Source organism: Triturus cristatus, chromosome 3_2, assembly GCF_964204655.1.
Source record: "Triturus cristatus chromosome 3_2, aTriCri1.1, whole genome shotgun sequence".
Lineage (NCBI taxonomy): Eukaryota > Metazoa > Chordata > Amphibia > Caudata > Salamandridae > Triturus > Triturus cristatus.
In genome coordinates, this window is record NC_140584.1 from 107526998 (window position 1) to 107553874 (window position 26877).

Sequence of the window (26877 nt, forward strand, 5' to 3'; positions counted from 1 at the left end):
ATTTTGTGAAGGACGGGATAGTTCTGATATCAGCTAGGATGGAGTTCCAGATTGTGGGCGTGTTTCCAGCGAAGGACCTAGCAGCGTTTTTTTTGTTTGCGTGTTTTTATAGGGATGAGAAGAAGGGTGTTGGAGCTCCTGAGGTTTCTTGTCTGATCGGCCCTCTTGAATTTGGCGGCCAGATAGTCCGGTTTTCCTGTGTGTAGGGCTTTGTGCGTGAGGAAAGCAGTTCTGAAATCTTCGAAGTCTGTGGTTTGAAGTGAACTCTTCGCTCCTCTGTATGCACTAATGGTGGGGCTCTCTGTGATGGGTCGCCTGACGTTGTTAGCTGTATTGGCATTGACGTTGGCAGTGTTCTGATGCTGCCTGTTCGTTGCTGTTTTTATTTTATTTTTGTATTTTGAGTTGATCTGTTCTGTTCTGATTCTACTCCTGTTTTTTTATTTTGTTTATTGTCTTTGTTCCCTTTTGTTGTGTTTTTGCGGTTTTTAGAGTGGCTTGCTGTTTAGAGGCGCTTTGCACTGCAGTATGGTTGCCGGAGCAGGGGAGTAGGGGATTGGGTGATAAGATGAAGGTAGAAAGGTGAGAGAGTTTTTAAGGTGGGTACGCCCCCTCCAAAGTCTCAAGTCTCTCGCCTCTGGGTTACTGGCCTCGGTGTCCGCTAGGTCCACATATGAGGGGGCGGTGCCCTTGCCCTAACTTGCTCTAAATTGGGGCACGTCTCAACACGTCAAGGCTCCGTGCAATGTCCGGGGTTGTCTTTTCTTTTTTTGGGGGGGGATGAAGGAAGACCCAAGCGGAAAAATACCCCAGGCCTCCCGCAAGCCATACCCAGGCCTAGCTGGGCCGCTTCTGCTGGGTCCTGGGCTCACGCTCAGCAGCCACTACTGCTGTGGCTTGGGCACCCCACCGCCCCTCCTCCTCTTTGCCTTGCCTATCAGCTATTGCCTGTCTTAACTTGCTTTGCCTTTCCTTGCCTCCTTTTAACCTCACACACCCTGTCTGCCTCTACCAAAAGCCTGGGGAGGAACCAGGTGGGTGGTACAAAGCAGGAGATATGAGGCATGAGGAACAAGTTGTGAGGCAGGAGCCAGGCGAAAGTGGTCAGCGTGAATGAGATGGCAGGAGGCGGGAAGAAAAGCAAAGACCGAGGTACTGCGATACTGTTCTCAGGCGTGGGGCATGCTGTGTACAGAGTACAGAGTGTGGTGCATATCGTATCAGGACTGGCGAGTGTGGTAAGTGCTACAAAAGGGGGTGGCGATGGACGGAGCATCAGAACCAATCAAACACTCACACCCAGTCAACAGATCTGGGTTTGATCCATCACCGTTCTTTAGCCCACTCTGCCACCCCAGTTCAGACATGGCCATATGCAAATCAGTCTGACCCTGTGCCTCATGGGAACAGTCCAGCCCGAACTGCCAAGCCATGCCTTCCCTGGACCGGAAACAAGCTTCCTAGGAAAGGTTTCTGGCATTTCAGCCGTCTTCAGCCAGGCTTGCTTGAATCCAGTGGCAAAGTGAGCAAGGGACTCACGTCTGAGCATACCCTGCCAACTTATGGCGAACAAAGCGGTACAAAAGGGGGTGGCGATGGACGGAGCATCAGAACCAATCAAACACTCACACCCAGTCAACAGATCTGGGTTTGATCCATCACCGTTCTTTAGCCCACTCTGCCACCCCAGTTCAGACATGGCCATATGCAAATCAGTCTGACCCTGTGCCTCATGGGAACAGTCCAGCCCGAACTGCCAAGCCATGCCTTCCCTGGACCGGAAACAAGCTTCCTAGGACCGGTTTCTGGCATTTCAGCCGTCTTCAGCCAGGCTTGCTTGAATCCAGTGGCAAAGTGAGCAAGGGACTCACGTCTGAGATACCCTGCCAACCTATGGCGAACAAAGCGGTACAAAAGGGGGTGGCGATGGACGGAGCATCAGAACCAATCAAACACTCACACCCAGTCAACAGATCTGGGTTTGATCCATCACCGTTCTTTAGCCCACTCTGCCACACCAGTTCAGACATGGCCATATGCAAATCAGTCTGACCCTGTGCCTCATGGGAACAGTCCAGCCCGAACTGCCAAGCCATGCCTTCCCTGGACCGGAAACAAGCTTCCTAGGACCGGTTTCTGGCATTTCAGCCGTCTTCAGCCAGGCTTGCTTGAATCCAGTGGCAAAGTGAGCAAGGGACTCACGTCTGAGCATACCCTGCCAACTTATGGCGAACAAAGCGGTACAAAAGGGGGTGGCGATGGACGGAGCATCAGAACCAATCAAACACTCACACCCAGTCAACAGATCTGGGTTTGATCCATCACCGTTCTTTAGCCCACTCTGCCACCCCAGTTCAGACATGGCCATATGCAAATCAGTCTGACCCTGTGCCTCATGGGAACAGTCCAGCCTGAACTGCCAAGCCATGCCTTCCCTGGACCGGAAACAAGCTTCCTAGGACCGGTTTCTGGCATTTCAGCCGTCTTCAGCCAGGCTTGCTTGAATCCAGTGGCAAAGTGAGCAAGGGACTCACGTCTGAGCATACCCTGCAAACCTATGGCGAACAAAGCGGTACAAAAGGGGGTGGCGATGGACGGAGCATCAGAACCAATCAAACACTCACACCCAGTCAACAGATCTGGGTTTGATCCATCACCGTTCTTTAGCCCACTCTGCCACCCCAGTTCAGACATGGCCATATGCAAATCAGTCTGACCCTGTGCCTCATGGGAACAGTCCAGCCCGAACTGCCAAGCCATGCCTTCCCTGGACCGGAAACAAGCTTCCTAGGACCGGTTTCTGGCATTTCAGCCGTCTTCAGCCAGGCTTGCTTGAATCCAGTGACAAAGTGAGCAAGGGACTCACGTCTGAGCATACCCTGCCAACTTATGGCGAACAAAGCGGTACAAAAGGGGGTGGCGATGGACGGAGCATCAGAACCAATCAAACACTCACACCCAGTCAACAGATCTGGGTTTGATCCATCACCGTTCTTTAGCCCACTCTGCCACCCCAGTTCAGACATGGCCATATGCAAATCAGTCTGACCCTGTGCCTCATGGGAACAGTCCAGCCCGAACTGCTAAGCCATGCCTTCCCTGGACCGGAAACAAGCTTCCTAGGACCGGTTTCTGGCATTTCAGCCGTCTTCAGCCAGGCTTGCTTGAATCCAGTGGCAAAGTGAGCAAGGGACACACATCTGAGCATACCCTGCCAACTTATGGCGAACAAAGCGGTACAAAAGGGGGTGGCGATGGACGGAGCATCAGAACCAATCAAACACTCACACCCAGTCAACAGATCTGGGTTTGATCCATCACCGTTCTTTAGCCCACTCTGCCACCCCAGTTCAGACATGGCCATATGCAAATCAGTCTGACCCTGTGCCTCATGGGAACAGTCCAGCCCGAACTGCCAAGCCATGCCTTCCCTGGACCGGAAACAAGCTTCCTAGGACCGGTTTCTGGCATTTCAGCCGTCTTCAGCCAGGCTTGCTTGAATCCAGTGGCAAAGTGAGCAAGGGACTCACGTCTGAGCATACCCTGCCAACTTATGGCGAACAAAGCGGTACAAAAGGGGGTGGCGATGGACGGAGCATCAGAACCAATCAAACACTCACACACAGTCAACAGATCTGGGTTTGATCCATCACCGTTCTTTAGCCCACTCTGCCACCCCAGTTCAGACATGGCCATATGCAAATCAGTCTGACCCTGTGCCTCATGGGAACAGTCCAGCCCGAACTGCCAAGCCATGCCTTCCCTGGACCGGAAACAAGCTTCCTAGGACCGGTTTCTGGCATTTCAGCCGTCTTCAGCCAGGCTTGCTTGAATCCAGTGGCAAAGTGAGCAAGTGACTCACGTCTGAGCATACCCTGCCAACTTATGGCGAACAAAGCGGTACAAAAGGGGGTGGCGATGGACGGAGCATCAGAACCAATCAAACACTCACACCCAGTCAGCCATGTCTGAACTGGGGTGGCAGAGTGGGCTAAAGAACGGTGATGGATCAAACCCAGATCTGTTGACTGGGTGTGAGTGTTTGATTGGTTCTCATGCTCCGTCCATCAGCACCCCCTTTTGTACCGCTTTGTTCGCCATAAGTTGGCAGGGTATGCTCAGACATGAGTCCCTTGCTCACTTTGCCACTGGATTCAAGCAAGCCTTGCTGAAGACAGCTGAAATGCCAGAAACCGGTCCTAAGAAGCTTGTTTCCGGTCCAGGGAAGGCATGGCTTGGCAATTCGGGCTGGACTGTTCCCATGAGGCACAGGGTCAGACTGATTTGCATATGGCCATGTCTGAACTGGGGTGGCAGAGTGGGCTAAAGAACGGTGATGGATCAAACCCAGATCTGTTGACTGGGTGTGAGTGTTTGATTGGTTCTCATGCTCCGTCCATCACCACCTCCTTTTGTACCGCTTTGTTCGCCATAAGTTGGCAGGGTATGCTCAGACGTGAGTCCCTTGCTCACTTTGCCACAGGATTCAAGCAAGCCTGGCTGAAGACGGCTGAAATGCCAGAAACCGGTCCTAGGAAGCTTGTTTCCGGTCCAGGGAAGGCATGGCTTGGCAATTCGGGCTGGACTGTTCCCATGAGGCACAGGGTCAGACTGATTTGCATATGGCCATGTCTGAACTGGGGTGGCAGAGTGGGCTAAAGAACGGTGATGGATCAAACCCAGATCTGTTGACTGGGTGTGAGTGTTTGATTGGTTCTCATGCTCCGTCCATCACCACCCCCTTTTGTACCGCTTTGTTCGCCATAAGTTGGCAGGGTATGCTCAGACGTGAGTCCCTTGCTCACTTTGCCACTGGATTCAAGCAAGCCTGGCTGAAGACGGCTGAAATGCCAGAAACCGGTCCTAGGAAGCTTGTTTCCGGTCCAGGGAAGGCATGGCTTGGCAATTCGGGCTGGACTGTTCCCATGAGGCACAAGGTCAGACTGATTTGCATATGGCCATGTCTGAACTGGGGTGGCAGAGTGGGCTAAAGAACGGTGATGGATCAAACCCAGATCTGTTGACTGGGTGTGAGTGTTTGATTGGTTCTCATGCTCCGTCCATCACCACCCCCTTTTGTACCGCTTTGTTCGCAATAAGTTGGCAGGGTATGCTCAGACGTGAGTCCCTTGCTCACTTTGCCACTGGATTCAAGCAAGCCTGGCTGAAGATGGCTGAAATGCCAGAAACCGGTCCTAGGAAGCTTGTTTCCGGTCCAGGGAAGGCATGGCTTGGCAATTCGGGCTGGACTGTTCCCATGAGGCACAGGGTCAGACTGATTTGCATATGGCCATGTCTGAACTGGGGTGGCAGAGTGGGCTAAAGAACGGTGATGGATCAAACCCAGATCTGTTGACTGGGTGTGAGTGTTTGATTGGTTCTCATGCTCCGTCCATCACCACCCCCTTTTGTACCGCTTTGTTCGCCATAAGTTGGCAGGGTATGCTCAGACGTGAGTCCCTTGCTCACTTTGCCACTGGATTCAAGCAAGCCTGGCTGAAGACAGCTGAAATGCCAGAAACCGGTCCTAGGAAGCTTGTTTCCGGTCCAGGGAAGGCATGGCTTGGCAATTCGGGCTGGACTGTTCCCATGAGGCACAGGGTCAGACTGATTTGCATATGGCCATGTCTGAACTGGGGTGGCAGAGTGGGCTAAAGAACGGTGATGGATCAAACCCAGATCTGTTGACTGGGTGTGAGTGTTTGATTGGTTCTCATGCTCCGTCCATCACCACCCCCTTTTGTACCGCTTTGTTCGCCATAAGTTGGCAGGGTATGCTCAGACGTGAGTCCCTTGCTCACTTTGCCACTGGATTCAAGCAAGCCTGGCTGAAGACGGCTGAAATGCCAGAAACCGGTCCTAGGAAGCTTGTTTCCGGTCCAGGGAAGGCATGGCTTGGCAATTCGGGCTGGACTGTTCCCATGAGGCACAGAGTCAGACTGATTTGCATATGGCCATGTCTGAACTGGGGTGGCAGAGTGGGCTAAAGAACGGTGATGGATCAAACCCAAATCTGTTGACTGGGTGTGAGTGTTTGATTGGTTCTCATGCTCCGTCCATCACCACCCCCTTTTGTACCGCTTTGTTCGCCATAAGTTGGCAGGGTATGCTCAGACGTGAGTCCCTTGCTCACTTTGCCACTGGATTCAAGCAAGCCTGGCTGAAGACGGCTGAAATGCCAGAAACCGGTCCTAGGAAGCTTGTTTCCGGTCCAGGGAAGGCATGGCTTGGCAATTCGGGCTGGACTGTTCCCATGAGGCACAGGGTCAGACTGATTTGCATATGGCCATGTCTGAACTGGGGTGGCAGAGTGGGCTAAAGAACGGTGATGGATCAAACCCAGATCTGTTGACTGGGTGTGAGTGTTTGATTGGTTCTCATGCTCCGTCCATCACCACCCCCTTTTGTACCGCTTTGTTCGCCATAAGTTGGCAGGGTATGCTCAGACGTGAGTCCCTTGCTCACTTTGCCACTGGATTCAAGCAAGCCTGGCTGAAGACGGCTGAAATGCCAGAAACCGGTCCTAGGAAGCTTGTTTCCGGTCCAGGGAAGGCATGGCTTGGCAATTCGGGCTGGACTGTTCCCATGAGGCACAGGGTCAGACTGATTTGCATATGGCCATGTCTGAACTGGGGTGGCAGAGTGGGCTAAAGAACAGTGATGGATCAAACCCAGATCTGTTGACTGGGTGTGAGTGTTTGATTGGTTCTCATGCTCCGTCCATCACCACCCCCTTTTGTACCGCTTAGTTCGCCATAAGTTGGCAGGGTATGCTCAGACGTGAGTCCCTTGCTCACTTTGCCACTGGATTCAAGCAAGCCTGGCTGAAGACGGCTGAAATGCCAGAAACCGGTCCTAGGAAGCTTGTTTCCGGTCCAGGGAAGGCATGGCTTGGCAATTCGGGCTGGACTGTTCCCATGAGGCACAGGGTCAGACTGATTTGCATATGGCCATGTCTGAACTGGGGTGGCAGAGTGGGCTAAAGAACGGTGATGGATCAAACCCAGATCTGTTGACTGGGTGTGAGTGTTTGATTGGTTCTCATGCTCCGTCCATCACCACCCCCTTTTGTACCGCTTTGTTCGCCATAAGTTGGCAGGGTATTCTCAGACGTGAGTCCCTTGCTCACTTTGCCACTGGATTCAAGCAAGCCTGGCTGAAGATGGCTGAAATGCCAGAAACCGGTCCTAGGAAGCTTGTTTCCGGTCCAGGGAAGGCATGGCTTGGCAATTCGGGCTGGACTGTTCCCATGAGGCACAGGGTCAGACTGATTTGCATATGGCCATGTCTGAACTGGGGTGGCAGAGTGGGCTAAAGAACGGTGATGGATCAAACCCAGATCTGTTGACTGGGTGTGAGTGTTTGATTGGTTCTCATGCTCCGTCCATCACCACCCCCTTTTGTACCGCTTTGTTCGCCATAAGTTGGCAGGGTATGCTCAGACGTGAGTCCCTTGCTCACTTTGCCACTGGATTCAAGCAAGCCTGGCTGAAGACGGCTGAAATGCCAGAAACCGGTCCTAGGAAGCTTGTTTCCGGTCTAGGGAAGGCATGGCTTGGCAATTCGGGCTGGACTGTTCCCATGAGGCACAGGGTCAGACTGATTTGCATATGGCCATGTCTGAACTGGGGTGGCAGAGTGGGCTAAAGAACGGTGATGGATCAAACCCAGATCTGTTGACTGGGTGTGAGTGTTTGATTGGTTCTCATGCTCCGTCCATCACCACCCCCTTTTGTACCGAGTGTGGTAAGTGCGGCCTCGGTGTGAGAGCATATGTTCAGGGCTCTGTAGAGGGCTCGTGGACCCAGGATCAAGACTCACCCAGTGCTAAAGCCCCTGCTTCTATTGCCGCTCCGTCAGCGTCCTGCTGTCCCCCGCACCGGTCACCACGCTGTGCCACACCACCACTCCATTCCACAGCCATAGACACCACTCCTTTGTGCTGCTGCTCCGCTCCGCTGCCAGTGTGGAGGTTCGCTTCCGCTTCAGAATTCCATAACAGACCAGCCAGGAAATTTAGTTCATCAGGAAGCACTGTAAGCTACGACCAAATAACACAACGCACTAGCAACGTCCCATACCTTCTGTCCAATAGGTCAGTTGCATTTTTCTCACATAACGTAAATGCTCAAAATGCTCGGAGAGGGTACTCCTTAATAGGTTGGCAGCATCAGAAGGATCTCAAAGTTTTTCTTGACCCCAATGAGACACCTGCTGTGCGTCTTCGAGACTGGACTGGTGACAGGAACAATAAAGTCTCATGATTCCCAATTATTAAGTGGAATTTCCCAAAGTCTTTAGTGGACATTTGGTTTGTCTGAAAGGGTATGTGCATAACATCATACTAAAAGATAAGGCAGTTCCGGTGGTTGGGAAAGTCAGAGGAGTTCCTATCAGGGTGAAAGAGAAAATGTTGGAGGAACTTGAAAAGTTGAAATCTAGTGGCATCATTGAAGAAGTGGAGGCCACAGAATGGTTGGCTGCTGTAGTCAAGTCGTATAAGGCCAATGGGGAGGCTAGGCTATGCATAGATTTAAGAGAACTCAATACGTTTGTTGTTGTGGACCACTACCCTTTGCCTAATATCTCTGAAATGTTGACTTTACTGAGTGGTGCTCAATATTTTTCATCAAAAGATCTAATGTCCGCCTATCATCAGGTGAGGCTACACCCAGACTTGCAAGATCTGACAGCATTTATTACTCTGTACGGTACATTTTATTCTTGAGGATGCCATATGGACTCATTTCGGCAGCTGAAGTCTTTCAGAGAACAATAAAACTATGTTTGGAGTATGAATGGAGTGGGAATTTATCAGGATGACATTCTAGGCTTTGGTGGAAGCTTGGAGAAACATAATGAGCATGTGAGGAAGGTAATGATTATGGCCTTACTTTGAAGGCATAGTACTGTAAATTCAACTTGACAGAAATTGATTCTTTTGGGCATACTATCACAGCTTCTGGCATTGAGACTAAGAAAGAACTTCTTGAGTTGACACCATTGTCAGGATGTCTACACCAAGAAGAAAGAACGAAGTTGTGAAATTTCTGGGTATGTCCGAGTTTTACTGCAAATTCATTCCTAAGTTTGCAGATAAAATAACCAATTTCAAGTGGAATGAAGAGTGTGGAAAGAAGTTTGCTGTGCTGAAAAATCATTTATCTCATGCAGCATCTTTGAAAAGTTTTGAGCCTGGTCAAGATACCATTATAATGGCTGATGCAAGTTCCACAGGGTTGGGTGCCATGATCTTGCAAAGGCAGAAAGGTGTGGCGAAAACTACCCTGTTCATCTTGAGATGTCTAAAAGGGGTTAAACTCAACTATTCTGTTGTGGAAAAGGAAGCTTTGGCTATATTCTGGGTAATCAGGAAGCTAAAGAACTTTGTGTGGGGAGGAGAGTTTTGGTTAAAACAGACCAAAAGCCCCTAAAGGATAATCTGAGAAAGACATGATTTGATAACATCTCCCCCAGGATAAGAAAATGGATGGTGGCTCTGCAAGAATTCAACTTTCATGTAGAGTATTTACCGGTGCTAGCAATAGTTTAACTGATTGTTGTTCAAGCTTGGTGGACCAAAGTGAAGTGAGTAAACAAGGTGAGAAGGATGAAGATCTCTCAGATGAAGACAAGGACAACTATGTAGTGTGTCTCATTAATGATGGGGTGATCAAAGAGAATGAATAGTTTGAAGAGGTGGCAAATAATGTTACGTTACAAGCTGTGACCAAGTGTGTGAAATTTGGTTTGGGTAAGAGTGTCAAAGCTGATGAAGCAGTGAAACCTTTTGTGAAAATTGGTTCTGATCTTGTGGTAGGTGATGGGTTTCTACTTTGTGGTACCAGCCTGGTTCAGCCCAGCAATCTGAGAGAGCGCTTGATAGAATTGCTCATGTTGGATATCCCAGTATTTCCAAAATGAAAGAAATTTTGAGGAAGGCATACCGGTGGCAGTGCATGCATATTTACTTTGAGCGTGTGGTAGGAAAGTGCGTAGAGTGCAGCAAGTGTGATAAAGTGTTACAATCCAGGATGCAATCCATTAATTTAAGGAGGTTACCTAAAGAAGTCTGGGAATAGGTGGCCATTGAAAAACTGGGTCCCATAAAAATGTAAAGTGTGGATAAATATGTCATTGCACTTTTAGACATGTAGTTTTGTGGCCGGAGATTGGTGTTACAAATTCCATTGAGATTAAAGATGTTATGACCTTCCTGGAAAAGATTTTTGAGAGGGAGGACTTACCATTGACCATCTTGTCTGATAATGGTGTGTAATTTGGCTCTAAGGAGATGAGAAGTACCTGAGTGATAGACTGCTCTTTATCACCCAGAGGCCAACTGAATGGTTGAAAGGTTCAACGGTGTTCTGAAGGAAACCATTCAGAAAGCGTTGGCTAAGCAGAATTTCTGGAAGACTGGAACTTCCAATAGGGTAAAAAATTATGATTTTACTCCTCACACCATGACAGGAAAAACACATCTTGAACTGTTAAGGAAAAGGAAGGCTAGTACTCTGCTGTGCCCCTTTTGGGTGTTTTCACGAGACGAAAAATCTGGAATCTGTGAGGGATAATGCAGTAAGGAATGAGGTGGAGATGAGACTGATAATTAAGAACAAGCAGTGGTTTGATATGTGTAAAGATGTCAAGAGTACAGTAGTGGAAGTAGGGGATTTGGTGAGGATAAAATCACCTCGAAAAGGGTTTTCTTCACACAGTTCTATATTTTTACAGTCCATGAGAGTGATCAAAGTCTTTAAGAATGCAATTAAGACAGAAGATCATAGGGGATGGGGATGGAACCTTAATCTGTTGGCGAAATTGACGATTGGTGTGAGGAAGAATGAAGACATTATCAAAGATGATGATGCGTTGGGAGAAGGTGAATGAGAAGAAGTGCCAGACTTACTGGTAAACCCAAGTACTTAGATGATTATGTGCAGTAGTAGTGCTTCTAAGTACATGTCACTTTGTGTTTACAGTTTAACAGTTGTTTTTCTTTCTCTCATGTATAAGTTGTACATAGCTTCTTTATATCATTGTTATGGGGAGGGAGATGTGTGATATTCTTAGAGCATAGAATGTGAAGCCTGTAACATTCTCCTAAGAAGTTCCCTGTGTGGAATGTATTGATTTGAATTGGAAGGAGGCTGGAAAGCTGACAAGCTGGAGAGAAGAGGTTGGGGTAAAAGAAGCTACTTGAATAAACCTTCCTTCTTAAAGATACTGTGCATCTGTCTCTTTAAACAGGCATGTCCATTCCTTCTGCTCAATTGCACCTTGTTCATTCTTTTTGTAATAAAGTTTGGCTTCTATGCTCAATTCGGTTTTTTTAGGATTCTCCCAGGCTGTTAATTCTTATTTTCCTTTCCAAACTTGATCACCTTAATATCAATGTATAGGGCAGTGGAACATATGGTAGTCCTTTCACTGAGCCACATGCAGACTGAGGTCAAAAGACACAAACACCACCAACCTCCTGGAAAGCATGAGCAACATCGGCCTCACCCAACTGGCCGCCAACCCCAGACAGAGCGCAGAACTCATGCTTGATATGATCTCCAGTGACAGAGTCAAGTACAGTCATGTCACCAAGCTTACCTGGACTGACCATGCCATTGTCAACTTCACCCTCGAAGGATCCTCATGCACCACCACTAAACCACCCAGCTCCACCCACCGAAGCTGGAACAAAGTGACAGAGATCCAATGGATGGACGCCCTCAACAGCACCCATCCTGACTCCACAACCAACCTGGAAAAGGCCGCAGAGATCTTCTCCACCTGGATCATCAACAGTGCCGACTGAGTCGCCCCTGTCAAGACCACCAAGACCAAGAGATCCACTAAACAAGCCAGGTGGTATATACCCGACCTCAGAACCATAAAATGTGACTGAAAATGCCTAGAAAGACAATGGCGCATCAGCAAAGATCCCACAGACCGAGCCACCTTCAAGTCAGCCCTCAACAAATACCATCAATGTCTGAAAGACATGAGAAGATAAACCCTGGTGGACCGCATCAAAGTCAGCTCCAACCACAGCAAGGTACTCTTCAACTTTGTCAGTTCTCCTGCACTTCAGTCACCATCCTCATTCCCACAAACTCTGCAACACCTTGGCTGACTACTTCATCAACAGGATATCCACCATCTGCAACAACTTTGAACCCCAACCCATTGACCTCCGCAGCCTCCTCTCGTCAACTGACACCACCCACAATCATCCACTCACTGCATGGGCACAGCACCACACAGGGCACCACAGTCATCATGGACTCCATTCACTCTGGAGCAGTCGGGACCCCTGCCCCCACCACCTATTCAACCTCTGGAGCAAGGAAATCTGCTGTGAATTCACCTCCATTCTCAACACATTCATCAACATAGCCACCTTTCCCAATCAATGGAAATATGAAGAGGTGAGACCCCTCCTCAAGAAACCCTCAGCAGACCCCAGCGAATTCAAGAACTACTGCCCCATCTCTCTTCTCCCTTTCCTAGCCAAAGTCTCCAAGAAGACCATCAACCATCAGCTTACGGAACACCTGGAGAACAATAATCTGCTGGACACCTTCCAAACCAGCTTTCATGCCAACCACAGCACCGAGACCGCCCTGCCCGCCACCACCGATGACATCAACTCCCTCCTCGACCGCGGGGAGACAGCGGCCCTGATCCTCCTTGAACTCTCAGCAGCGTTCCACACTGTATCCCACCACACCCTCATCAAAAGACTCCACCACATTAGGATCCAGAAGACACCCTCAAATGGCTTGCATCCTTCCTTGTTGTGAGGGCTGCGATTTAGATACATACATTGCTATGTTGGCAAAAGCGCATTAGATGTTAGAAAGCCATCTTGCCACTTTTGCTGCCTTTGCACACGACACTGCAGATACATGTTATTATTTGAAAACTGCTTGCTCGCCTTTTTCTTCACATGAGAACTGTCTGTTGTTCACATCTCTAGACGTGCGCTGAGACCTTGGTCTGAACATTGTGTAAAGAAACAGTCTGGGTCGCCAGACAATGCATGTTTTTGAGTTCAGGTTGATAGGCCCACTATTTAGCCATAACACGCACGCAGCTGTAAATACCTGAAAGTCGAGTACTTTTAATATTGCAGACTGCATGCTTTATACATATTCTGAAGAAGAGCTTTCCCAGGAGCAGAGCACACCTGATCCTGTGATGTGATTCCACTAAGCTGATCTTTACGGTATGGGGTTCCCCATTCAAGCCTAGAGACCTTCTACTAGTCTAATAATACTAGTTTACTAGTCCGGTTTTCCTGTGTGTAGGGCTTTGTGCGTGAGGCAAGCAGTTCTGAAATCTTCGAGGTCTGTGGTTTGAAGTGAACTCTTCGCTCCTCTGTATGCACTAATGGTGGGGCTCTCTGTGATGGGTCGCCTGACATTGTTAGCTGTATTGGCATTGACGTTGGCAGTGTTCTGCTGCTGCCACTTGTTCGTTGTTGTTTTTATTTTATTTTTGTATTTTGAGTTGATCTGTTCTGTTCTGATTCTACTCCTGTTTTTTTATTTTGTTTATTGTCTTTGTTCCCTTTTGTCGTGTTTTTGCGGTTTTTAGAGTGGCTTGCTGTTTAGAGGCGCTTTGCACTGCAGTATGGTTGCCGGAGCAGGGGAGTAGGGGATTGGGTGATAAGATGAAGGTAGAAAGGTGAGAGAGTTTTCAAGGTGGGTAGGCCCCCTCCAAAGTCTCAAGTCTCTCGCCTCTGGGTTACTGGCCTCGGTGTCCGCTAGGTCCACATATGAGGTAGCGGTGCCCTTGCCCTAACTTGCTCTAAATTGGGGCACGTCTCAACACGTCAAGGCTCCGTGCAATGTCCGGGTTGTCTTTTCTTTTTTTGGGGGGGTATGAAGGAAGACCCAAGCGGAAAAATACCTCAGGCCTCCCGCAAGCCATACCCAGGCATAGCTGGGCCCCTTCTGCTGGGTCCTGGGCTCACGCTCAGCAGCCACTACTGCTGTGGCTTGGGCACCCCACCGCTGCTCCTCCTCTTTGCCTTGCCTATCAGCTATTGCCTGTCTTAACTTGCCTTGCCTTTCCTTGCCTCCTTTTAACCTCACACACCCTGCCTGCCTCTACCAAAAGCCTGGGGAGGAACCAGGTGGGTGGTACACAGCAGGAGATATGAGGCATGAGGAACAAGGTGTGAGGCAGGAGCCAGGCGAAAGTGGTCAGCGTGAATGAGATGGCAAGAGGCGGGAAGAAAAGCAAAGACCGAGGTACTGCGATACTGTTCTCAGGTGTGGGGCATGCGGTGTACAGAGTACAGAGTGTGGTGCATATCGTATCAGGACTGGCGAGTGTGGTAAGTGCGGCCTCGGTGTGAGAGCATATGTTCAGGGCTCTGTACAGGGCTCGTGGACCCAGGATCAAGACTCACCCAGTGCTAAAGCCCCTGCTTCTATTGCCGCTCCGTCAGCGTCCTGCTGTCCCCCGCACCGGTCACCACGCTGTGCCACACCACCACTCCATTCCACAGCCATAGACACCACTCCTCTGTGCTGCTGCTCCACTCCGCTGCCAGTGTGGAGGTTCGCTTCCGCTTCAGAATTCCGTAACAGACCAGCCAGGAAATTTAGTTCATCAGGAAGCACTGTAAGCTACGACCAAATAACACAACGCACTAGCAACGTCCCATACCTTCTGTCCAATAGGTCAGTTGCATTTTTCTCACATAACGTAAATGCTCAAAATGCTCGGAGAGGGTACTCCTTAATAGGTTGGAAGCATCAGAAGGATCTCAAAGTTTTTCTTGACCCCAATGAGACACCTGCTGTGCGTCTTCGAGACTGGACTGGTGACAGGAACAATAAAGTCTTATGATTCCCAATTATTAAGTGGAATTTCCCAAAGTCTTTAGTGGACATTTGGTTTGTCTGAAAGGGTATGTGCATAACATCATACTAAAAGATAAGGCAGTTCCGGTGGTTGGGAAAGTCAGAGGAGTTCCTATCAGGGTGAAAGAGAAAATGTTGGAGGAACTTGAAAAGTTGAAATCTAGTGGCATCATTGAAGAAGTGGAGGCCACAGAATGGTTGACTGCAGTAGTCAAGGCGTATAAGGCCAATGGGGAGGCTAGGCTATGCATAGATTTAAGAGAACTCAATACGTTTGATGTTGTGGACCACTACCCTTTGCCTAATATCTCTGAAATGTTGACTTTACTGAGTGGTGCTCAATATTTTTCATCAAAAGATCTAATGTCCGCCTATCATCAGGTGAGGCTACACCCAGACTTGCAAGATCTGACAGCATTTATTACTCTGTACGGTACATTTTATTCTTGAGGATGCCATATGGACTCATTTCGGCAGCTGAAGTCTTTCAGAGAACAATAAAACTATGTTTGGAGTATGAATGGAGTGGGAATTTATCAGGATGACATTCTAGGCTTTGGTGGAAGCTTGGAGAAACATAATGAGCATGTGAGGAAGGTAATGATTATGGCCTTACTTTGAAGGCATAGTACTGTAAATTCAACTTGACAGAAATTGATTCTTTTGGGCATACTATCACAGCTTCTGGCATTGAGACTAAGAAAGAACTTGTTGAGTTGACACCATTATCAGGATGTCTACACCAAGAAGAAAGGACGAAGTTGTGAAATTTCTGGGTATGTCCGAGTTTTACTGCAAATTCATTCCTAAGTTTCCATATAAAGTAACCAATTTCAAGTGGAATGAAGAGTTTGGAAAGAAGTTTGCTGTGCTGAAAAATCATTTATCTCATGCAGCATCTTTGAAAAGTTTTGAGCCTGGCCAAGATACCATTATAATGGCTGATGCAAGTTCCACAGGGTTGGGTGCCATGATCTTGCAAAGGCAGAAAGGTGTGGCGAAAACTACCCTGTTTATCTTGAGATGTCTAAAAGGGGTTAAACTCAACTATTCTGTTGTGTAAAAGGAAGCTTTGGCTATATTCTGGGTAATCAGGAAGCTAAAGAACTTTGTGTGGGGAGGAGAGTTTTTGGTTAAAACAGACCAAAAGCCCCTAAAGGATAATCTGAGAAAGACATGATTTGATAACATCTCCCCCAGGATAAGAAAATGGATGGTGGCTCTGCAAGAATTCAACTTTCATGTAGAGTATTTACCGGTGCTAGCAATAGTTTAATTGATTGTTGTTCAAGCTTGGTGGACCAAAGTGAAGTGAGTAAACAAGGTGAGAAGGATGAAGATCTCTCAGATGAAGACAAGGACAACTATGTAGTGTGTCTCATTAATGATGGGGTGATCAAAGAGAATGAATAGTTTGAAGAGGTGGCAAATAATGTTACGTTACAAGCTGTGACCAAGTGTGTGAAATTTGGTTTGGGTAAGAGTGTCAAAGCTGATGAAGCAGTGAAACCTTTTGTGAAAATTGGTTCTGATCTTGTGGTAGGTGATGGGTTTCTACTTTGTGGTACCAGCCTGGTTCAGCCCAGCAATCTGAGAGAGCGCTTGATAGAATTGCTCATGATGGATATCCCAGTATTTCCAAAATGAAAGAAATTTTGAGGAAGGCATACCGGTGGCAGTGCATGCATATTTACTGAGCGTGTGGTAGGAAAGTGCGTAGAGTGCAGCAAGTGTGATAAAGTGTTACAATCCAGGATGCAATCCATTAATTTAAGGAGGTTACCCAAAGAAGTCTGGGAATAGGTGGCCATTGATAAACTGGGTCCCATAAAAATGTAAAGTGTGGACAAATATGTCATTGTACTTTTAGACATGTAGTTTATGTGGCCGGAGATTGGTGTTACAAATTCCATTGAGATTAAAGATGTTATGACCTTCCTGGAAAAGATTTTTGAGAGGGAGGACTTACCGTTGACCATCTTGTCTGATTGTGTAATTTGGCTCTAAGGAGATGAGAAGTACCTGAGTGATAGACGGCTCTTTATCACCCAGAGGCCAACTGAATGGTTGAAAGGTTCAACGGTGTTCTGAAGGAAACCATTCAGAAAGCGTTGGCTAAGCAGAATTTCTGGAAGACTGGAACTTCCAATAGGGTAAAAAATTATGATTTTACTCCTCACACCATGACAGGAAAAACACATCTTGAACTGTTAAGGAAAAGGAAGGCTAGTACTCTGCTGTGCCCCTTTTGGGTGTTTTCACAAGACGAAAAATCTGGAATCTGTGAGGGATAATGCAGTAAGGAATGAGGTGGAGATGAGACTGATAATTAAGAACAAGCAGTGGTTTGATATGTGTAAAGATGTCAAGAGTACAGTTGTGGAAGTAGGGGATTTGGTGAGGATCAAATCACCTCGAAAAGGGTTTTCTTCACACAGTTCTAAATTTTTACAGTCCATGAGAGGGATCAAAGTCTTTAAGAATGCAATTAAGACAGAAGATCATAGTGGATGGAACCTTAATCTGTTGGCGAAATTGACGATTGGTGTGAGGAAGAATGAAGACATTATCAAAGATGATGATGCGTTGGGAGAAGGTGAATGAGAAGAAGTGCCAGACTTACTGGTAAACCCAAGTACTTAGATGATTATGTGCAGTAGTAGTGCTTCTAAGTACATGTCACTTTGTGTTTACAGTTTAACAGTTGTTTTTCTTTCTCTCATGTATAAGTTGTACATAGCTTCTTTATATCTTTGTTATGGGGAGGGAGATGTGTGATATTCTTAGCATAGAATGTGAAGCCTGTAACATTCTTCTAAGAAGTTCCCTGTGTGGAATGTATTGATTTGAATTGGAAGGAGGCTGGAAAGCTGACAAGCTGGAGAGAAGAGGTTGGGGTAAAAGAAGCTACTTGAATAAACCTTCCTTCTTAAAGATACTGTGCATCTGTATCTTTAAACAGTCATGTCCATTCCTTCTGCTCAATTGCACCTTGTTCATTCTTTTTGTAATAAGGTTTGGCTTCTATGCTCAATTCGTTTTTTTTAGGATTCTCCCAGGCTGTTAATTCTTATTTGCCTTTCCAAACTTGATCACCTTAATATCAATGTATAGGGCAGTGGAACATATGGTAGTCCTTTCACTGAGTCACATGCAGACTGAGGTCAAAAGACACAAACACCACCAACCTCCTGGAAAGCATGAGCAACATCGGCCTCACCCAACTGGCCACCAACCCCAGACAGAGCGCAGAACTCATGCTTGATATGATCGTCAGTGACAGAGTCAAATACAGTCATGTCACCAAGCTTACCTGGACTGACCATGCCATTGTCAACTTCACCCTCGAAGGATCCTCATGCACCACCACTAAACCACCCAGCTCCACCCACCGAAGCTGGAACAAAGTGACAGAGATCCAATGGATGGACGCCCTCAACAGCACCCATCCTGACTCCACAACCAACCTGGAAAAGGCTGCAGAGATCTTCTCCACCTGGATCATCAACAGTGCCGACTGAGTCGCCCCTATCAAGACCACCAAGACCAAGAGATCCACTAAACAAGCCAGGTGGTATATACCCGACCTCAGAACCATAAAATGTGACTGAAAATGCCTAGAAAGACAATGGCGCATCAGCAAAGATCCCACAGACCGAGCCACCTTCAAGTCAGCCCTCAACAAATACCATCAATGTCTGAAAGACATGAAAAGATAAACCCTGGTGGACCGCATCAAAGTCAGCTCCAACCACAGCAAGGAACTCTTCAACTTTGTCAGTTCTCCTGCACTTCAGTCACCATCCTCATTCCCACAAACTCTGCAACACCTTGGCTGACTACTTCATCAACAGGATATCCACCATCTGCAACAACTTTGAACCCCAACCCATTGACCTCCACAGCCTCCTCTCGTCAACTGACACCACCCACAATCATCCACTCACTGCATGGGCACAGCCACCACACAGGGCACCACAGTCATCATGAACTCCATTCACTCTGGAGCAGTCGGGACCCCTGCCCCCACCACCTATTCAACCTCTGGAACAAGGAAATCTGCTGTGAATTCACCTCCATTCTCAACACATTCATCAACATAGCCACCTTTCCCAATCAATGGAAATATGAAGAGGTGAGACCCCTCCTCAAGAAACCCTCAGCAGACCCCAGCGAATTCAAGAACTACTGCCCCATCTCTCTTCTCCCTTTCCTAGCCAAAGTCTCCAAGAAGACCATCAACCATCAGCTTACGGAACACCCGGAGAACAATAATCTGCTGGACACCTTCCAAACCAGCTTTCATGCCAACCACAGCACCGAGACTGCCCTGCCCGCCACCACCGATGACATCAACTCCCTCCTCGACCGCGGGGAGACAGCGGCCCTGATCCTCCTTGAACTCTCAGCAGCGTTCCACACTGTATCCCACCACACCCTCATCAAAAGACTCCACCACATTAGGATCCAGAAGACACCCTCAAATGGCTTGCATCCTTCCTTGTTGTGAGGGCTGCGATTTAGATACATACATTGCTATGTTGGCATAAGCGCATAAGATGTTAGAAAGCCATCTTGCCACTTTTGCTGCCTTTGCACACGACACTGCAGATACATGTTATTATTTGAAAACTGCTTGCTCGCCTTTTTCTTCACATGAGAACTGTCTGTTGTTCACATCCCTAGACGTGCGCTGCGACCTTGGTCTGAACATTGTGTAAAGAAACAGTCTGGGTCGCCAGACAATGAATGTTTTTGAGTTCAGGTTGATAGGCCCACTATTTAGCCATAACACGCACGCAGCTGCAAATACCTGAAAGTCGAGTACTTTTAATAATGCAGACTGCATGCTTTATACACATTCTGAAGAAGAGCTTTCCCAGGAGCAGAGCACACCTGATCCTGTGATGTGATTCCACTAAGCTGATCTTTACGGTATGGGGTTCCCCATTCAAGCCTAGAGACCTTCTACTAGTCTAATAATACTAGTTTACTAGCGAAAGGAAGGTGGCTGTAATCCACTGTCATTTATACTATGATTTCTCCTTTCATTTTCTATGGTATTGTAAGAATGCTGATGGTTTTGATTTTAATCATTTGTCTGCTTGTGTTAGCCAAAGTACTGCATCTTAGGAGAAGTAGTTTATAAAATAAACCTTTTAAACTTTACCGTGTCTCTGATTACTCTTGTTGTGGACTGATATGAGAATAATTACGAACATGTATTTCTGATTCCCACCATTCCTGAGAGTACTCTAAGTCGCTTGTTCTGGGTTGTCTATACATTGGGACCTCCGAGATAATACGGATAACGAATGGGACACTGATGCTGGTCGGATAGGGGTTCTGGGTTCTGAGGTGAGTTTTTGGTACACCACAATTCACTGAGGTCCTGGTTTCCTGCATATAGTTCTGTGCATGAGCAGAATCCCTGCAACACCTCACAGGGCAAACACAAAAGATCCAACTACCATCCATCACTTCGGAACCTAAGAGCATCATCTGCGGCGTCCCTCAAGGTTCATCTCTCAGCCCCACCCTGTTCAACACATACATGCCGGCCCTGTCCAACATCATCAGAAAACATGGCCTCAACATCATATCTTATGCATACGACAACAAGCTCATCCTCTTGCTCTCAGAATACCCCTCCACCACCAGGACCAACTTCCACAACTGCATGACGAGCGTCGCTGACTGGATGAAGACCAACTTCCTGAAGCTCAACACCAGCAAGACGGAAGTGCTGATTTAAGGGAATAACACCTTCCCGTGGCCTCACATCTGGTGGCCATGCAAACGTGGACTCACTCCCACACTGACAGACCACGCCGCTACCTCTGCATCATCCTGGACAGCAAACTCATCATAAAACGCCAGATCAGCTCAGTCTCCTCTGCGTGCTTCCACACCCTCTGCATACTCTGAAAGATCTTTAGATGGCTCCCCCTCAACACCGGGAAAACCATTACTTGAGCCATAGTCACCAGCTGGCTGAACTATGGTAATGCGCTCTATGCAGGACTCACCACCCAACTCCTGAAGAGATTCCAGACGATACATAACTCAGCCGCCAGACTCTTCCTCGACCTCCCCAAATGGACCCACATCACACCCCACCTCAGGAACCTCCACTGGCTTCCCGTCCAGAAAAGATGCCAATTCAAGATGTTAACAAATGCCTACAAGGCGATTCATGACCAAGGGCCGGCATACATCAACCTCCACCTGAACTTCCACGAACCCTCCAGACACCTGTGTTCCATCTCCCTTGGTCACAGTTCCTGCATCTGCTGAAGCAACAGTGGAGGACGCTCCTTCTGCTACCTCACCACCAAGTCCTCGAACAACCTACCCCTGCAGCTCTGGACATCACCCTCTCTCCCTGAATTCAGAAAAAGGCTTAAGACCTGGTTCTTCGACTGATTCCAGCAAGAACTTAGGTGCTTGGATACCTTCATGGGTGATGAGTTGCGCCCTACAAATCCGAGGTGATTGATTGATTGATTGAATTGATTGATTGTGTTCACCAGTAAGTGGGGATTTGAACAAATTTGACAGTCTGGTGAGGCTATTTATCTCAATCTAAAAGAAATGGTGAAGCGAGTGTCCTGTCTTATGAACAATCAACAGGAAGGTATTTTAAACTGATCTTTGGGTCAGGGATCCATTCACTAAAAATGTTTTTAAGTTCCCAGGAATATAAGGCCTTGAATAAAAGTAGGGACCATTTATTGTTGCTTCTCCCAAGTTATTGAGTTATTTTTATTTATTTAAGAAATATGTATATGTGTGGAGTTTCACTTGCTGTGTAGACTTCTCTTAAGAATCTAAGTTCCCTTGTTGACTCATCAACAAACCACCTAAAGTAAACTTCAATTTAATATTTTGCTACGTGACTGTTCTTCCTTTGGATTCACATCCCTTGTTGATGTGGGATCATCCTGCCGTACAATCTGTGTACTGAAGGGGTCCATCCTCATGAAGGATGTTGTCCTTTCCACCTCCTGGTTACAGTTTGAATGACACTTATACCGAGAGGCACAGCAGGGCTATCAGAAAGATCAGGAAGCTGAGGCCTGCCTACTGTTACAACCTGTATTAAAAAACAGATCGACCTATCCATTTGTGATGCAGCTAATGAGGCAACACATTTATGTGGTGCCAAATACTGCTTTTTCTCTCGCCAGCATACGTGTTATCTTAATTATGAACTGCTCCCTAGATCACAAAACAGAGAGAGTCCTTGCAAAAGTTTGTTGGTCTTTGGACCACAAACACATATGACATACCTGGGGTACAGAAAACAAAGACAATCACTGGTTCTCCTACAAATGGGCTAGAGAAGAGTCATCACCCCTCCTTTATGTTCTTTGCTTAGAGAATAGCAGTATGCACTCTGCATGTGATGCATGTCATATATGCTATCCAGAGGTATGGTTCATGTGCATGTGGTGGAAGTGGCATGCATAGGCTCATCCCATAGTAAGAGTTGCAGTTCACTCTTTCCCCCACAAAAGAAACACAGTGCCAGAGCTGCTTCTGTAAAGCTTACATGTGTGCTTCTATGTAAGAATTTACTATTACACAGTGGCTCGAAGTAACAGCCCTCTTGTATGTTTCTCATTATCTATTCCCTGGGGTATGTTGTTTAACTCATACGCATAGCACTTACATAGCTAATAGTTTCTTAGATGTATGCTCTCCAAAAGGAAGACACCATCCACATTTCTATTTGAAGATCCTCTAAACAAAAATATTTTCAGGACATTTTAATAAATTGACTACATTTAGTTTATTGAAACTACATTTCTTCATACATATTAACAATATATGATAGATTAAAACTTTTAGGAATTAGATGTTGCTGCACTAAAAGCTACATCAGGGTTATAGGAAATGTAACAGCCCAACAATGAGCTTAATCTAAATTTCAAAGAATTTTCCCCAAAGGAGTGCATTTATACAGCACAAATAGCTCTTCTAAGGATGAACCCTTCAAAAAACTTACTATGGGAACTTCTTTATTATGAGAGTCAAGTAGGGGCTCCTTATGTTACAATTGATGTTGCATTGCTATGATAGATGGCGATTAATGGCAACAGAGAATGGCTAAGCAATACAGCAGATAGATCAGGTCTACTCTCACTGTTTTCGCACCTTTGTCAATAATTCCATTATACAGACCCTTAGGTAATTATATAGGCCAATCCCCATGTAAAAACATTCCCACTAGCTTTATGGGCAATGTGTAGAAAAATGAGAGAGATTTTCACCATTGGTTATATAGAGTGTGTACGACACACTCCACTAACACATGTATCATCATAGAGACAACATCCTCAGGTGCCACCGATGCATGCCTAAAAAGTGTTACCCAAGATTGGCTAAATTACTCCTCAATGCTAGAAAAGATCAGGAAACCAGCTTCTCAGCCTACACTCGGGGGTGGGGGGAGGGGGAGGCTGCATTTATTTTAGTACAAGATGATGTTGCTGTGCAACATAAAATACAATAGTTTACTGTTTCTCTTCACTTAATGTATTAGTACATATAAAGGCATAACTGAAAACATACTATGAGGCTAATGAAACTCCCATTCTCCCTTATAGTCAGATTTGCACCGTATGATGGCACACAGGCCCTTCCATACAAGTCGACACGTTTAAGCTTTAATTGGAAAGCAATGTCTCGGGCTTCCTTCTGGACTAAAAACCATAGCACTGAACACCTTTTCTGCTTAGCAAAGGTTAATGCATCTGGCATTCAACGGTTATCCTACAACAAAGAGTACCTTTCATTAAGTGAATGAAACTCTTCATACCAACATTGGACTAAAACAGTACTCTCTAAAGCTTATTAAAATAACATGAAAGCAAGTATTTAGAGTTAAAAATCCACACATAAAGGCATAACAGTTGTGTCCTGGAAGCATGAAACCTTAATTCCTGTTTGTATCATGTTCATATGCTCCTAAGCAATACAGTGTTAGTATTCCTATATTTAACCAAGACATGGATCAATATTTTATAATCAAACATGGATGTTGTTTTATAGTAGCTTGAAGTTCCTGTACCTTTGAATATGCTTGCTGTGTTTCATGGTTCAAGTAGGCCTGGAAGCCTGAATGCTTAGGGTTGTACTTTCATACATTTCTTTGTGGTACAGCCTCACTTTCAAACTTTGGAAGTGGAAGCCAGATTCCAGGAGAATAATGAGCTTAAAATTGTATGTATGAATGATGTAATTTCTCCAAGGACGCATCAAGTTACCTTGGGGAGAAGATCCTACCCACTGCTCATTAGATACGTTTCTGCTGAGAGTAACAAGTTTCTGTACGTCATTAAGCTCCATTGACTTGCATTGAGAAAAAGCATGTATATATTCTGATCTAAAATTCTAAGTATTGTAGCACTACGATCCAACTGACCTTTTCTAATGAGCGCCTTGATCAGTTGTAGTGACAGTTCACTTTTGCTGCATTACTTGCTGTTATGCATTTAACGCAGTGGCGTAGCTAGGGGGAGGAGGGGGGTGGTCCCCCCAGGCGGCACAATTTCAGGGGTGACCGCCCGGCACTGGTGGCCCGTTGCAGCCACCTTTATAATTTATCTGGGGACACTGTGTCCCCAAATAAATTATAAAGGCTGCCGCGGCGGCAATGGTCCACCAGTGCCGCGCGTGCGGCCCAGTTTGAAAGTGCGCGCTGCGCGAACGGACCTGCTGTTATTAGAACTGCTAGTGCGCCAGCGGCAGTCACAGTGCTTCCAAAATTGCAGCCACGTATTTGGCTCAGCTCTTGACTGTTGGTCCGTCCCAGCCTCCAGGGCCGTCAATCAATCTTGTAGCGCGCGAGCGCTACCAATGACGGCCCTGGGCAACATTAAAAAAATGATTTATTTTGGCCAGCCCTGCCCTCGCGATGAGAACGACGTAGCAGTGACGCCTCATGCGCTTCACCGCTACGCGCTCTCGCTCTCATTCTGGCCTGGGGCAGTCAGTGGCAGTGCTGCTCTCTGGGCGAATTGCTGGCTCTGTAGACTGGTCTGGCTGCTGATTAAGTGAACCGTGAACGAAGTTCGAACCAACCACCCCTGTCTGCCATAGAGACCCTGGAGCGAGTCTCAAGTGAGGTGAGAGGAGAGTTTTCAGAGGGGATATTTAGTGAGTGGCAGAGTGGTAGCATAGCTGCCAACAGGGCTTTAAGTGGGATGAAAAAACTGGGGGGTCTCTCAAAGGGGGGGTGGCCGATTTAATTGAGGGCGTGGCTTTAAAACACTTCCGCTAAAAAGCTGAGTTTAGCATAGTGTGCCGCCTGACTTGTATTTTGCTGTTTCTGTCATTGCATCCAGATATGTGATACAACAATTAACATCATACCTACAACCAGGCCCGGTTCTAGAGGGTGGGCCAGGCCCACCCAAGGAATGCCCTGGCCCACCCTAGGCCATTGTGAACTGGAAAATGATCGTTTTTCATCCTAGTGTCTCACAGTGGCTTGAAGCCCCATTGTGCCCTGCCGCGTTGTTTTATTTAATTATTAACCATTGACATACTCTAGTTTCAAGCCTGGGGACAGGTGTGAAATCAGCAGGGATAGTAGCTGCTATGATGTGCAAATGAACCTCACAGACATCCTGAACACTTTCACACACTCACACTAAAGAGCCTGCAGGCTCCCATCACAAGGTACCGAGGAGTTGCAAAAAGTGATATGACAGAAACGCTTTGCAAAGGATTTCCTTTTCCCCAAAAAGTTAGTGAAAATGTGTTTATAATTAGCATATAGATTTACTCAGGTGTTTTTTTAAATTTCTTCCTACTCTGAGGCCATTACTAACTTGCAGTATTACATAAAAAATAAATTAATGGAAAAAGTAAAACTAATATATGCTTTATCTTTCCATTGGCTAAATGAAAAAACATTCTATTCATCATTAATTTACACCACAATAATTTGTATGTCGATTGTTACAAGTGATAGAATGATTCCTTGAGCAGATACCTATGGGCCGGGCCACTGGAATTATGTGATTGTGCAGGCGTGACAGTTTTTGCATAGCTATGGATTTGCCGCATTTGCCACATAATCCTTTATTATTATTAGCTCTTTGGGTGGTAGTTATTGTCTCAAAAAGAGGACAGATGCCAACACCTAAAATATCGAATCTCAGAAATACTTACTGGAACCCATCCGTCTTCATGGCCCACCCATGCTTCTTTATGGCCGACCCAAATAAAAATTCCTAGAGTCGGACCTCTTTCAAGTGCTCGCCGTACTGTTTCCCCAGCACCTCTAACCCCCCCCCCCCCCCCCCCCCCCCGTGGCAATCTGAGGAATAGCCCGGGGCGCCACAAGCTCTAGCTGCGCTTCTGATTTAACGCTTGATGGACTTTAGGCCTCCCAGGTGCTGTGCTTTATTTTTAACACAAGCATCAAATTAAATAAACACATCCTGCACATCCAGTGTAAAGCATGTCAACTAACATCTTGAAATCTCCTAATGTACAGCATGTCATAGGTCACTGAAATTCAGTGTACCAGTTGCAATACACAGGCTCAGTGTGTTCAGTTTTGTCCATGAGCACATTACCCAGAAGTGACATAGACATCAGTAGGTCCCAGGACCTGCAGGAAAAATTGCTACTCATCCAGAAAGAGGGAGGCTCAAGAGAGAGCCACAATGGAAGGTAAAAACAATGCAAATCCAAGGCACTGTGTGAGCCTTTTTCTGTAACTTGGCAAAGCATTGTGCCACAATAATTGCATCACACGCAAAGAATGAACTTCATGAAGCTATTTCAAATATTTATCCTAGGCATCCACATTGTGGTATTTCTAAAGTAATATACAAATATGGTTGCAGATTATTCAGAAGAAGTCACTTGTCCGTCTATGAAATGCATAAGTATAAAACTAAAGTACCCTGCTTAAATGATACATTTGGTCGGTGTTAATGGACCTTGGGGTTGTTGGCAGAAGGATGGCTTACTCAGGCAAAAC